This window comes from Malaclemys terrapin, chromosome 6 (assembly GCF_027887155.1).
Source record: "Malaclemys terrapin pileata isolate rMalTer1 chromosome 6, rMalTer1.hap1, whole genome shotgun sequence".
Lineage (NCBI taxonomy): Eukaryota > Metazoa > Chordata > Testudines > Emydidae > Malaclemys > Malaclemys terrapin.
In genome coordinates, this window is record NC_071510.1 from 41,738,946 (window position 1) to 41,752,841 (window position 13,896).

Sequence of the window (13,896 nt, forward strand, 5' to 3'; positions counted from 1 at the left end):
GACAACAGGCTGTCACAAAGCCAGTTTTGTTTCCGTGCTTTGGTGGGTATTAGACCACACCTCCATGCCCAGAGGAACTAACTTCAAAACAGCAAATTACAGCAAATATTGGGTAAAGGAGAATAAAGAAAAGATAGGGGGAGGGAGCCCATGACAATCAAGCACTAGTTTCTGTTTAACCACAGGGTCGACAGAAGGATTTGTTAGTAGAAGATTTCTCAAAACCTACTGGGGAACACTGCTTATCATAACCTTTCCTCTTTGTATATGTTGAGAGGAGAGGGAAGAACCAATGGCTATAGTTAAACATTACCAATGGAATGGAGAAGTGCGGCTTTCTACTTAGGGCCAGATTCTGAGCCCTTTCCTCACATCCAGTAACACACGTTACTTCTCAAATGGTCCATCTGACTTTGTGGAGTAAGGTACTGCTGTAGGGCATGGAGGTGCCCCCTGCTGAGATAACTTGGTGCTGCAGGCATGCCTGCCTTGGTTTCCCTTCTTTTAGCGCCTTTTAAGAACTCCACATATGAGACAAGATTCCCCTGAAGGGGTTCTACTTTATTAAATCCAAAATAAGCTTGAACTAAAGTCTCTTCCCTTGGGCTCGGAGGTTGCATAGCCTTCCTCCTTGGGGCCTGTGGTGGTCAGTCCTGGGAGCGTTTCTTTCCTTAGGAAAGTTTCTTTCTCTGTGAGCACCTCCTGTAAGGAAACCCTAATAGTCTTTTATCAGGCCCAGGTGCTCATTATCCAATTAACTACCTAGATGGGCTCATTAAATTAGCTCTTCACAGGTAGCCTAGGCCCGGACTCCCTTTAAGGGGCCAGCAATGTCATGACAGGCACTATCCACTGTAAGTGCATCAGAACCCAGCCCCGAGTGGGTATATCTACACTGCAAAGAAAACCCACAGCTGGCTATGCCAGCTGACTCAGGCTCGTGGGGCTCGGGCTGTGGGGCTGTTTCATTACAATATAGACTTCCTCGCTCCGGCTACAGCCCAAGCTTGGAGGCCCACCCCACCTCGCAGGGCCCTACAGCTCATGCTCCTGCCTGAGTCCAGAAGTCTACACTCCAATGAAACAGCCCCACAGCCTGAGCCCCAGGAACCCAAGTTGGCTGGAACAGGTTTGCTACATGTGTCTAGTTGCTGTGTAGACATATCCACTGTGGTCACTAAGACAATGCACTGTGAAATTTCAATACATGGAATTAGCTTTTTTTTCCCATTCTTCAATAGCATTTTTTTTCCAATCAGAAGTCAAATATTCTCAATATAAGTGTCTAGTTTTAGGACTGGCAGTTAGTGACTTTACTCTATCAATGTATTTGCACTCATGTATTTATATCTATGTATAAGTAAATAAATAAATAAGGACAGGGACGAGCTCAAAGGGCCCAAAAGGTAGTAATTTGTGGGCGTTTCGAGAACTAGCCTGAAGTAGATGAGAGGCTACTTAAATAATTGTGAAAAATCAACATTTCAGGGAGGATTTGTGCTGTACCCATCTAATTAGAGTGAGGCATGATCCTGCAAACTCTCACACAGGTGAATAATTTTCCATACGTGAATTTAGTGGGACTATTCACATGTGGAAAGATACACACATGCCTAAGCATTTGCAGAACAGAGATCTGCTCAGGCTTAATTTTTAGGCCTGACCAGGACCCAACCCGATCCCTACCTTTCCTCCCATCCCTGAGTCAGCGCTGCCACAGCCTCCTGCCCATGGGGTCAGCAGTGGGTGCATGCCCCATTCCTGTCAACCACTGCCCTCTGCTGTGCTGTGAAATAAGAAGCGCTAAAACAGCCAGCAGGACCTGGGGACGCAACCACTGCCACTCCGGCCCCACCAGCAGCAGCAGGAGAGTGCCTGAGGGGGTCCAGTTGTTATTCCACCTGACCTGGACCCAACACTTGTAGTCTGGACCCATCGGGTTTGGGTCGGGTTGCAAGACTCTAGAATAAGGGCCTTATTCCTGAAAGGGACACCATCAGTTTAAAAAAATCAATCACAATATGGTCTAACTATTTCTACCATACTATTGTTACTTGTAACATCTGATTATTAGCTGACTGAAAGATTAGAAAGAGAAAATGGATTTCTCTCTCTGTTTACTGAGTGCCTTTGAGAGCACTTTTTATATAGTCTGCTTCCCTGTAGAATCAGGTCAGTTCCCCTTTGTTTGTGTGAATCTTTCATACAGCAAAGGGGGATGGGGAGGGGATTTTTTAAAATACAAGAAAAATGTGACTTTAAAAGTCACAAAAATTGGCTGGGGAGACTTAGGGCAGGTATAGTACATAAATTACTCAAATAATTTGTTTTAAAAATACACTTATGAGTAACATTTTCAAAAGTGCCAAGTGACTTGGGAGTCTAAATCCCATTTTCAAAAGAGAATTAGGAAATTATTTCTAACTTTATACTTACCATCTAATTAAAAATATTTTATTTTTCATTTTAGGTCATTACTTCTAGTTATACCACAAGAAGACATCTTTACTTGCAAGACGTCATGTTAGTGGCACTTCAACGTTTGAACTCCAGGGTAAAATTTTCAAAAGTGACATAGGCACTTAGAAATAATTTCCTAATGCCAAATAGTGAGGGAGACCAGACAAGAATAGAAAAAAAATTATGATTAAAAAGTTTGAGGCAACACTAGTGAAAGTACTGTAGAGACAACACTTACAAGGTTGTAATAGAGAAGAGGACAATTTTAAGTAGTGCAGAGGACAACCCAAGCAATGTTTTCCAACTTTATTATCTAGGATTCATTGCTTTTTAAAAATTGTCTCCATATTCTTTAGGCTTCCTTAAAAACACAAATGGTTGGTACAAGCACTACCCAGTTGGTTCTGAAGTAGCTCATCTGTTACCCTATTACAAACAGAATGTGTATTGAAAATACCGCCAAGAACATTATCAAGGGGTCCAGAATCAGTTTTTACCACCGCAACTAAGACCAACTGCTTCATTCCTTCACAAGGATATTTTTTCCAAAAAATAATTGAAATGTGAAGGTGATTGCTTCTCCACCATAAATGTCTTTCACTCCAGGTAATTTGACTTCCTTACATCAAAGGAGCAAAGTGAAAAAAATGTGAAAATCAACAGAATGGCCAAACTGGCTAGGAAACAAGTAACAGCTGAATCAAACCTCTTTTTGAAGATCTGAAAATTACTGTGCTCTTTTATCCTCATCCTACTCCCTCCCCCGCCCCACATCACCCTTCTTATATATTTCAGTCTTTCATATGCCTCTACGCTTTCTGGCTTTAACAGTAAACATTGGTGCAGTATTTCTGCCCTGGCTAGCCCAAACCTAAGCAGCACTGGAATTCTCAGATTCTCATGGGAAAGAGTTTTCTCACAAAATATCCAATCCAATTTTTCAACCACATTTGTTCTGAAACTTCTCATTTCACAGGACAGGGAATAGGGAGATCATTCTCTAGGTGGGTGGCCAGCAGCATCAAGTTTGTAACAGCTTTACTATTAGGTATGCTGAACAGAGGCCAAGGCAGCTCCAACAGTTGGAAAAATAAATACACCAAGAGAGAACACAAGCAGCTGTACAGCTGTACAACAGCAATAGCTGCTAAAGGGGCCAGCGGGTACAAAATATACACAGCCTACACACTTCCTCCTCCTAATTCAGTGTAAAACAAATGTGCACAATTGGGTTCCGCTGTTCATTTTCTACCTTCTCACTGTAAAAAGCAAAAACACTCATTGTGGTTCTCATTGGTAGGGAGCCCAAGGACAAGGAGTGTCCCCAATCCACTGCTGTTCTACTAGTTACAGACCCTGTAATACAAAATTTCTACCTGTTCTAGTAAGAAAATTAATCAGTTGATGATGGAACAAATCAACAATCCAATACCATTCACACTCTTATGAGCCAGGTACTGGTGTTCCAGGCAAACTGGGCAAGCCCTCCCATGCTCCTAGCTCACTGGTATTGTTGAGTTGATGGTAGGGGAGGGTTATCTCAGGCAAGGGGTTAAGGTGTCTTAAACCCCTTAGTTTTACTTTTACGAAATTAAACAGTATGGTTTGAGGTTTGCATAAAGGTATGACTGGCCTATTCCCACTGCAAACAGGCATCATAAAATGTATCTTAACCTTTTACTAAACACACAAAAAGAAGAAACACCCAGTTAGAACATTAGAAACTTTAAAAAGTGAAGAGAAACTTTATTTTAACGATTTTCTTTATTTTGACTTAAGTTTTATGAAGGGGAAATTTCTTGCTTAATAATTTAGATTGTATTAAAAGTCTTGTTTTGGGGTGGTGTCAATTTTAGATGGCCCTGAGTTGAAGTCAGCCTTGTTTTTTGATATTGTCTTAAAAAGCAGATAAGTGCACACAGAAAGCAGGAGTTGGGGGAAGACATTACAGGTGCAGTGCACAGTCTTAGCCATTTACAGACTTGGAAAACTTTTAGCAGATTGGTAAACTGTTGCTTTCAGATTGCATTTTTGGTTATAGCAGTGTTCCATACTGGATCCTATGCTGCTTAATATGTTGATTAATGTTCTGGAAGAGGGATGAATAGTGAGACAGCAAATTCTGCAGATTACACAGTTATTTAGGTTAGTCAAGAACAGAGAGACAGAGAGGAACTGCAGAGGGACCTAACCAAAGCCAGGTGTGACTGCGCAATGTGGCAAATTAAATTCAGCACTGAAACACAGAGTAATGCAACTTTGGTGTGAAAACATTTTATCTACTCATATACACCTTACAGGGTTCTAAATTAACCATATCAATTCAAGAAAGGGGATTGGGGATCCCCATAGATTGCTCAATAAAGACTTCTACCAATTTGCAGCAGGGACATTCAATTAAACTAAAAGATAGAAAATTCAAAACTGATAAAAGGAAACATTTTTTTCACACAATATGTGAAAAAGTAAGTAAACAAATTGTGGAACTCACTGCCACAAGATGATGTCTTTAGGGGTCAACATTTAACAAAATTCGAAAAGGGATTGAGCATGTATATGGTACGATGGTTAAGAACTGAAATAAATTTCCTAGGGAGGTTGTGGAATCTCCATCATTGGGGATTTTTAAGAGCAGGTTGGACAAACACCTGTCAGGGACGGTCTGGATAATACTTAGTCCTGCCTTGAGTGCAGGGGACTGGACTAGATGACCTCTCGAGGACTGTTCCAGTCCCATGATTCTGTGAATATCCAGAGGTATGATATGCTATACATTTTGCTTCATGATTTAAGCCAATCTCTTAACTATTAGTAAGTAGGAGGAGACCTAATCTTTTTTGTTTTGGGGGTTTTTTTGGGGGGGGGGGAGGAGGGAAAGAGGGTAGATTGCCCCAAACCTGCCGAATGCAAACTTTATCGCACGTTCCTGTGAAGCATCTGGGCACTATCAAAGACAATACACTGGACTAGATGGAACCGGTCGGAGCCAGTATGGCAATTCCTATGTTTATATATATATGTATATGTATATAAAAAAAAGAGGTGGGCCTAAGGTGCCAAGTTCGGCTTCTGATTTCTTTGCCCAAAAATTTCAGGAGTGTTCAGATTTGGGTTTCTGGTTAGTCCGCAGGGGCCAGCTGTGAAATTCCGATTTAATGTTTGGATCCAGCATTTAGGTTCAAGTACATCTATCCTAAGGTGCCTGTAATGCACCCATCACCATAGTGCCTAGGCATCCATATACTTGACACCTATTTTTGTAAACATGTGTGTTACATATCAGTACATTCATGCACAAAGTTCTAGGAAAGATCAGACGGGAGAGTTCAATCAATGTTATTCTTCCGGACACGATTATGTTTGGATCCAACAGAGCTTACCTTGTCTTTAAAATCTATGTGGTTCTGTAGGATAGCTCTGTGATATGTGGCCGTCCTCACAAAATCCTGCATCATATTCTGTTGTTGAGATAGACAGCCATAAAACTAAAAGGAAAGGAGGAATGGAAAAATAGAAAAAGATAAAGCCCATCTTCTACCAAACTACCTGTATTTAACAGTAACAAGGGCCTGACCCTTTGCTGCAGAATCCTGAGCTAACTTTCTACCTGGTCCGGTGACTTAGGTCAGAAAAACAGGGAAACATCTATAACTTAGCTTCCACAAAACTGGCATTAGACGGCTTTGTTACCTGAAAATACTGAGCAGCAGATGCCTCTTCTGTTCGCTGATTGAAAACAGAGTGTTCCTTCTTCTGATTCCGGCACCTCTTCAGTGCATTTGAAAATGTGCTGTATTCTAGAAAAGAAAAATGGAGCAAAATATGAACGCTACTAACGCACAGAGAGCAAAACAGCATGTTCACAACAAGAACTCAGTGACAGATTTTGTTTGGAGTGGTGAAGGGGAATGGTGCCTCTTATAAAGTTAACTATTTATTAGCTGATACAACAGTCTCAGCTACAGATGATTATTTACATTAAGAAAAATGTTATGTTAATGCAAAACAGCATAAGATGATGGCAGAGCTGGTAATGGAATGCACGTGTTAAATTATTAGGTTATATTACATGGTATGGAATTCTCCATCTTTGTTAAACTTTGGGGAGCCTTAAGAGAAGAGTCTCAGTATCTGAACTGATTATTGAGCACGTGGGTGGACATGACACTGGTGCCCTGTGGAGAATCCCAGACAGGCCTGTTCAAGTGGCCATGAGTTATAAGCTGACTCTGTTGGAGGAGTTTCTTTGTGTTGCAGAAAAGCTGGGCAAAGGGGAGTTAATGCTCAGAGTCCATCTAGAGTAGCCTCGGCCAATAATGAGAACAGTAGAGATAATTGGGGGAGGAATGGCTTTGTGCTAGGAGGTATCCATCCTAGGATTAAGTAACAAAAATTTGTGGGGCAGAGGGATGGTCTAAGAAACCGCTAACTAGAGGCTGCTGAGGACCATGCACCTTACCAATATTCTAGCTAGCACCCCTGGAGCGGGACAGGCTGGGTGTCTGTGGATCTGAACATTTTCTACATTGGACATGTGACAGGAAAACTCAAGCAGGCCCAAAAGCAGACAACCAAATTGCTCAGCAGCCTTTGGATCTGACTGAAAAAACTGAAGCAAAACTTTTCACACAGGGAACAAAAGACAACACGTCCTAGAAATTCAATAAAAGTAAAATTTATTTAGAAAAGGAAAAGCTCTGAAAAGAGGTTTCTGCATAAAAGTAGCATAAATGGTAATAAAACCAAGCATGAAAGTCTTTCCTCCTCTGTTCATGGCTGGCTCCTGAAATAAAAGTTAAAACAAGAGCAGTCAGAACAGTTTTAAATAAACCACGCAATACTAACAACTTACTGACCCCCCGCCCCCCCCAAAAAAGAGAGAAAGGGGAGGTGGGGGAAAGAACTCCAAAACTCACAGGTCTTCAAATAAAAATAATTAATTTCTGAGGAATACAAAGTACATACACAAGGAAGTAGTCACTTAGTGCTCTAGTCAAGTAGGAACTGTTTGAGTATCAGTCCTTCAAACCCAGAGATCTGGAAAATAAAAATAGAACAGCAGTTAATTAGCCAACAATAATAAATCTCAGAATATGGTAACCAAGGAAAACAATCACCTCCTCCATCCTTTCTTCGATTTTTGAGCTCCCCAAACCAGGACTTAAGTTGTACTGGTCCCTCTCTGCTGGGGACAGCTGCCACAAACAAGGCAAAGACAGATAGGAAAGACAGCAGCTGGCTTTCCTAACCCAGCCCATAAAAACTTCAACAAGTTGGACATGAGCTTTCCTAAGGGGAAACACACACACACAACACAAGAAAAAAAAGTAGAACTGATGAATCAAATACAAATAAAGGGTTCTACCCTATTGTCCTTGCTCAGGCAAACCTTAGTCAATGGGAGTTCTGTTTGAGTAGGAACTTCAAAGACAGACTCAGAACGTAAAATTTTTAAACGTTTGGTAAAAACGTATGGCAAACAGCATGCAGAACTCACTAGAAACTTAGCAAGCTACTTACTTTTCTGTTGCTGCTACTCAGGTCTTTCAGCCCTTGTCCAGGTAGAGTCACTAAATCTGGAAGGGTGGACTTGAATAGAGTCTCCACCCTCCCTACAGCTATATATTCTGTTTCAGTGAGAGGGCTTAGCACTGATGAATAAGAAACACATGCATGATTCCTCAAGCAAGTCTGAACCAAATCATGTAACAACCCACTGAACTTGCGGGGCAACCCAGGGCCAACTAATGCAAAGGCTTTATAAGGTCTACACCTAAGGCCTAGATAACACACTAAGGGGTATTAAGTTCAAAACCCATTGCTCTGGCGGACCCTGCCAACACCACCCCAATAGGGGACTGTGCATATAGCAGTGGAGAGTGCAGCAGGCCTGGTTCACTCCCAACCCAACCAGGTACACTTTGGCTGCAGAGGTAAGTACTGGGCAGGGGGAGGGAGGAGGAGCACTTGCTGCTACCATGGCGGGGTGGAGGATCCCTGCTGCCACTCCTGTGAGGCAGGGGACAAGAAAGCCCATACTGCTACCACTATCTCTTTGGGAAGGGCAGGACCCATCCACCTGCCACTACAAGTGGGGCTCTGTGATGGGATCCCTGGGGTACAACCTGGAACTGGGATACCACTGTGCCCTCTTAATGCTCCAGCCTGGGCTGTATCTCACAATGCTTTGCTAGTGACAAGCAACAAACCTCTCAGGCGCTGTTATCACTCAGCACAACTGCATGTAGAGCCCCACACTCAGCTATATTGCGTGAATGCTTTCTAAGCCACTCACAAATCACACAGAGAAAGGCACCAGCAAATCTCCAAAGTCCCCAGCCTTGCATCCCCGGAACATACTGTCTTGCCCTGGTCAGAAGCGTGTCTGCCCCTCCCTCAGTGTGGAGAGAACACGCACCAGCTTTGTAAACTGAGCTTAGATTTCCCAAGCACTTCAACCAAAACACACTGTTTTTGGTAAAATATAAAACAAATGTATTAACTACAGAAAGAGAGATTTTAAGTGATTATAAGTGGTAGGCACAAAAGATCAGACATAGTTACCAAAGAAAATAAAAAGTAAACATGCAGTCTAAATCTTAAACCTTATTAGACTACGCAGTATTTGGATCAAGCAGTTTTCTCACCCTACTGGATGTTGTGGGCAGGTTACAGTTCTTAATACACAGGCTTCCCCTTTAAGCCTGGGGCAGCGTTCTTGTTGCTTCCAGCTTAAGTGGGGGAGGAGAAAGGTAAAAGCATGATGTCACTGTTCCCTATTTTATATCATCAGTTCATGTGCCTGGAAAACACTAGCCCAGACATGTCCTGGTGGACTTTGCTGAGTCACAGAGGTGAGCAATCCCCCACTGTGTGTTGCTTGTGCAACCCTCTTACGGCTTTTGTAAACCCCTTGATTACAACTCCCCTGCTGATTAAACAAATACTCTCCTGGGAGTGGGTTGTATGATATATATATATTAATTATATGACATGGGTGAATATGGAGGCTCCAGGGGGCTGCATTGAGGTAGAGTGCCACAGGCTCCTGTGTGAAGATGGGGATGTGGTCAGTGAGCAGGGCCAAAGGATTGGGGTGGGGAGAGAGCCTGCCTTGCCATATGAGCCTAGGGTCCTGGACTGACTACATCCAGCCCTGCCTATAAGCAATCTGGAATCAACATTGCCACGGCATGATGTATCGCTGACATGCCCCTTTCCATCCCTCACAGCACAGAGAAAAAGTAAATTTGAGAAACCTCATTAAAAAGATATTCAGTCTCCATGGGATGAACAGAATCTTGGGAGGCCCAGCTGCTTGCCCTGCATCTAGAGGTGGGCCAAAAACTAACCCATTTCACTCTAATGCTTTACTTCATGGGAAGATAACAGCAGAAAACAATCCTGGGCCAGGGGAAAAAGTCTTTTCCAGAAACAGCCAATATCTTCTGCCTCTTCCATTCCTTCTTAATTATTTGAAAGGTGAGAGCTGGTGCAATAGCTTTGCCTTCCTTTACCCTCCAAGGACAATCTTCCCTTTCAGACACACACATTGTTTATCCCGTGTTAACACTTTTGCAGAGAATAGGAACCTTAACTATGACTCATCTTTGATCTCAGAGGATGTGCGTGGTGGGAAGAAGAGAAAGAACTATGTTCATCTGCTCGTCGTACTTTCTCCTCTGGGCCTGGATAGATGATTGCAACAGTAATTGTCCACTTACGATCCCGGCAAATTATAAAATTAACTGACATTGGGTTAAAGAAGAAAGAATAGTGGTCCTACATGAAGTGTTTATACAAAAGTCTGGTCTTTTTCAGTACTGGTCTCGGATGCCCCTAGTCCATCAGTTTCCTTTACATAAGCCCTGGGTGGATGCTGGAAGAATATAAGAGCCTCTTGAAGAATGCAAAGGGGAGAAATGAGGAAAGAGACAGACACTCTATGTGTCCCTCCCCACTCTCCTCAAAAATACAGAATTGATTAAAAAATCCCTGCAGTTGGCTACTAGAACTTGCCGTAATAGTGAAACTGTATTGCCATCCTGTTATCCAAATATCACACAAGGTACTCAAAATTCAGGAAGAAAAAATACCGGCTGCATTACATCTTCTAACTCCCAGCAAGCTTACAGTAAGCTTTTAATCCTGTCTCTATTTTCTGTGTGTACCTCAGCGGCTTACGCTACAGAAACTATTTGAGCTACTTTTATATAAAGAAATACGAATCTTGATCATCATTTTTGAGTAAGAAACAATGGATCCATTCCAGCAAAATGAAAAATAAATCTTAGCTGAATAAATTAAAGCATCAGTTTACAACATTTCCATGAAAAAATAATTGTTTCACCTGTTTGAAATCCCCACAGCCTTCTATCCAGCTTCTGACTGAATCAACATACCATACAAAGCTCGCTCCTCTTATTTTGTTTCCATCTACTGAAATTTAAATGTTAAGCCCCTTCAACCTTTACAAATTCCACCTCTAAAGAGAGAGTATTTTACTTATGCAGGAAATTATAGATAAATAACTTCAAATTCCAGATCAGCCTGCAGGTAGAAATTATGATTGCAGCTTGGAGATTTGATTTTTTAAATTTATGTTTGTTCTCTTCCTCATACAGGACACTGTTCCTAACAGGAAATCATTTAGATCTCTTTAGGTAAAAAGTATTCATTACAAGGTTATTGTTTTCAGATATTGTCTGTTACTTGCGTTTGTCTATGTGAATCCCACGGTAAACAGCCACAGTTCTACATGTTTACCATTGACTGTGTAAAAACTGAACGAATGACTGAAAAAAAACTGTAAATAAAATGGATACAGAAGATAAATGAGAAGTGACAATCTGTAAAGGAAAAGCTGCATACTTTGAGTTCTTTTTAGTATGAATGGGGTGACTATTTCATTCATAGATTGTTCCTGAAGGAGGCAGAACATTGCAAGCTATTCTGTCTTCTATGTGGAGCAGGTATTTCCAATAACTCCTTTGGTTCCATTTGCAGCCCACGCACTGATGTAGTATTTTTTCTTTCTGGTTAATTACTCTACTTAACACAAAAAATCTCTTCAAACGTCTTTTAAAATTTACAACTGCTAGCTGCTGATAACCATCACAGATCTTATGAATATGGTCACAATCATATATTGATTAACATTCTTTGTTTGAAACCTAGTTTTCTGACTTCCCAGAAGGCTAAGAATTTAATCTGCTCCAGCAGATCTGGAGACATGCCAAAAACACTGCCCCAGCCACTATGAAAATAGACTATGTATACTTCTGTATTTAACAAAGATTTTATCCCAAATTGTCTTATTTTAAATATCTATTCAACATCAGAATGTAAAGCAGGCTTTCAAAGCTGCATGCCAGTAGGAACATTCATGATTTTACTTGGACAACTAAAAAACAGTGTCCATGTACAAGGGAAAAAAAAAAAGGTTAGATAACTTAAGGCTGACCATTCTCTGTAGTCTCTTTGTTGAATCAGAATTACTTGCAAGTCATTTTTTGAAAGTAAAGTTCAAAAATAATCTACCCCAAGAATGGTTAAACACATAACTGGCACATTTCTGGGTTGCCCTGATTATAACTCTACATTTTCCAACCAAGTGCCAAACACTTGGCACTAAAAATCTATTCAACATTCCTGCTTGATTTTCAAGAACAAAGAGAATATTTACTGTTAATCCTAGGGCCCCATGTACCTTACCAAGGTTCCAGGACTTCATACAACAAGTTTTCCTTCTAGTAAGGTAGTGGAACTGATTCCCTTTTCAGAAGGCTGCTGGGTTGCCAGAGATGGTGCCACACTACTACCTGTAAGATTGATTCTGCATCCCTGTGTCTTTAAAGTACTTTGTACTGTTTTGTGGTCTGTAAATCCAAGTACACCACTATTTAACCAAGCGGCGCATGGCCTAGTAATCTGAGTCTCAAAATCCAGACTCCTCTAACTTTGCTCTGACAGAGGCTCCTTCTGTTGCCTTGGGCAAATTACTTAATCTAGCTGCTTGTTTCTTCATGGGTAAAACACAGTAATGCTTACCTACCTACTTCACAAAGTTCTTGTGAGGATTAGATTTTCAAAAGCATTTAAAGGTCATCTGCAAAGGAAAAGATACTGGGTTTTGTGGCCCTTTTTGCTTCTTTATGTCATATAAGGATGGCCTGAAAATTTTTCGCCACCTGCGTCCCAAAAAGTTTTTTCTTTTTTTTTTTTTTTTAAAATAGTAGAAATTCAGGTCTTTTCTACTTTGGTATTCCTTGAAGATACGATGGACAACTTGAGAATTGGAAGGATGATATCATAATATCAAGCAAGTCAAATCAATTTGAGAGGGGAAGTGATTATAATATTTTGCTAAATAAAACCAAAATCCCAACCACACTTATCTAACTCACAGTGTTCTATAAACAGTTGAAAGGAAGAATCTGTCAAAGTTTCAACACTTCTCTCTCCACTAATTCATATTATGAGACCTCTAATAAAATCCTTCAAAACCCCAAAATTCTTGAAATTCTGAAAGACTTGAAATTCCCTAGCCTCTGTTTGCCAGAAGCCAGGAATGGGCAACAGGGGATGGACCACTTGATGATTGCCTGTTCTGTCCATTCCCTCTGGGGCACCTGGCATTGGCCACTGTCAGAAGACAGGATACTGGGCTAAATGGACCTTTGGTCTGACCCAGTATGGCCGTTCTTATGTAATTCTTAATATTTTTAAGTAAAAAAAAACAAGCAGTTTTATTTATTGCCTTTTTATACACATCAGAACGAAGCAACAAAAAAGGCACACCCATTCGGTTTCCTTTTCAGGTCACATAAGGTGGAAATTGCTATGTGCAGTAAACGACAAGTATTTTTAGGCACTGTGCAGCACTCACCAATACAGCCTTGTCTAACAAGCAAAACTGCATCAGTTTAACTAAAATTGGTTTAAAAACCAATTAACCTAAACTGGTTCAACCCCACTATGTAGATACTTTTAAATCGATTTAAACCTGTCTCATGTTGATTTATCTTAAGTCAATTCTTTCACAAATTAAGTTAAATCAATTAAACCAGGGTGTATGCAGGGGTTAGTGCCAGTTTAACTAAACTGATTTTAAAACAGACCTTTAGTTAAACTAGCAAACTCAGTGTGTAGACAAGGCCTTATTAGTGATACTACAATGGATTATGCACTTCTGACTGATTTTATCAGATAAGTTAAGGAGCTTAGGGTGGAACTTTATGGTGGCCTTAAACAGACACACAGCTACATGCTCTTCTTCCAAATGTAGTACCCAATTAGCTCCTTTTAAATGAGGCATAGAAGGTCCCTGTCATGGTGTGGTATAGACCCCCTTTTGGCTTAGCAACTAAAGGGTTAATGGGAAAAATTGCCTTCCTGCTCAGCTGGCACCTATTGGGGTATGCCTATGTAACCCGT

At 41.0% G+C, this 13,896-nt stretch overlaps 1 pseudogene; it reads right to left on the minus strand.

Annotated features, from left to right (window-relative positions):
- The window catches only part of LOC128839540 (histone-arginine methyltransferase CARM1-like), a 117,459-nt pseudogene that overhangs the window by 54,408 nt on the left and 49,155 nt on the right, over positions 1 to 13,896 (minus strand).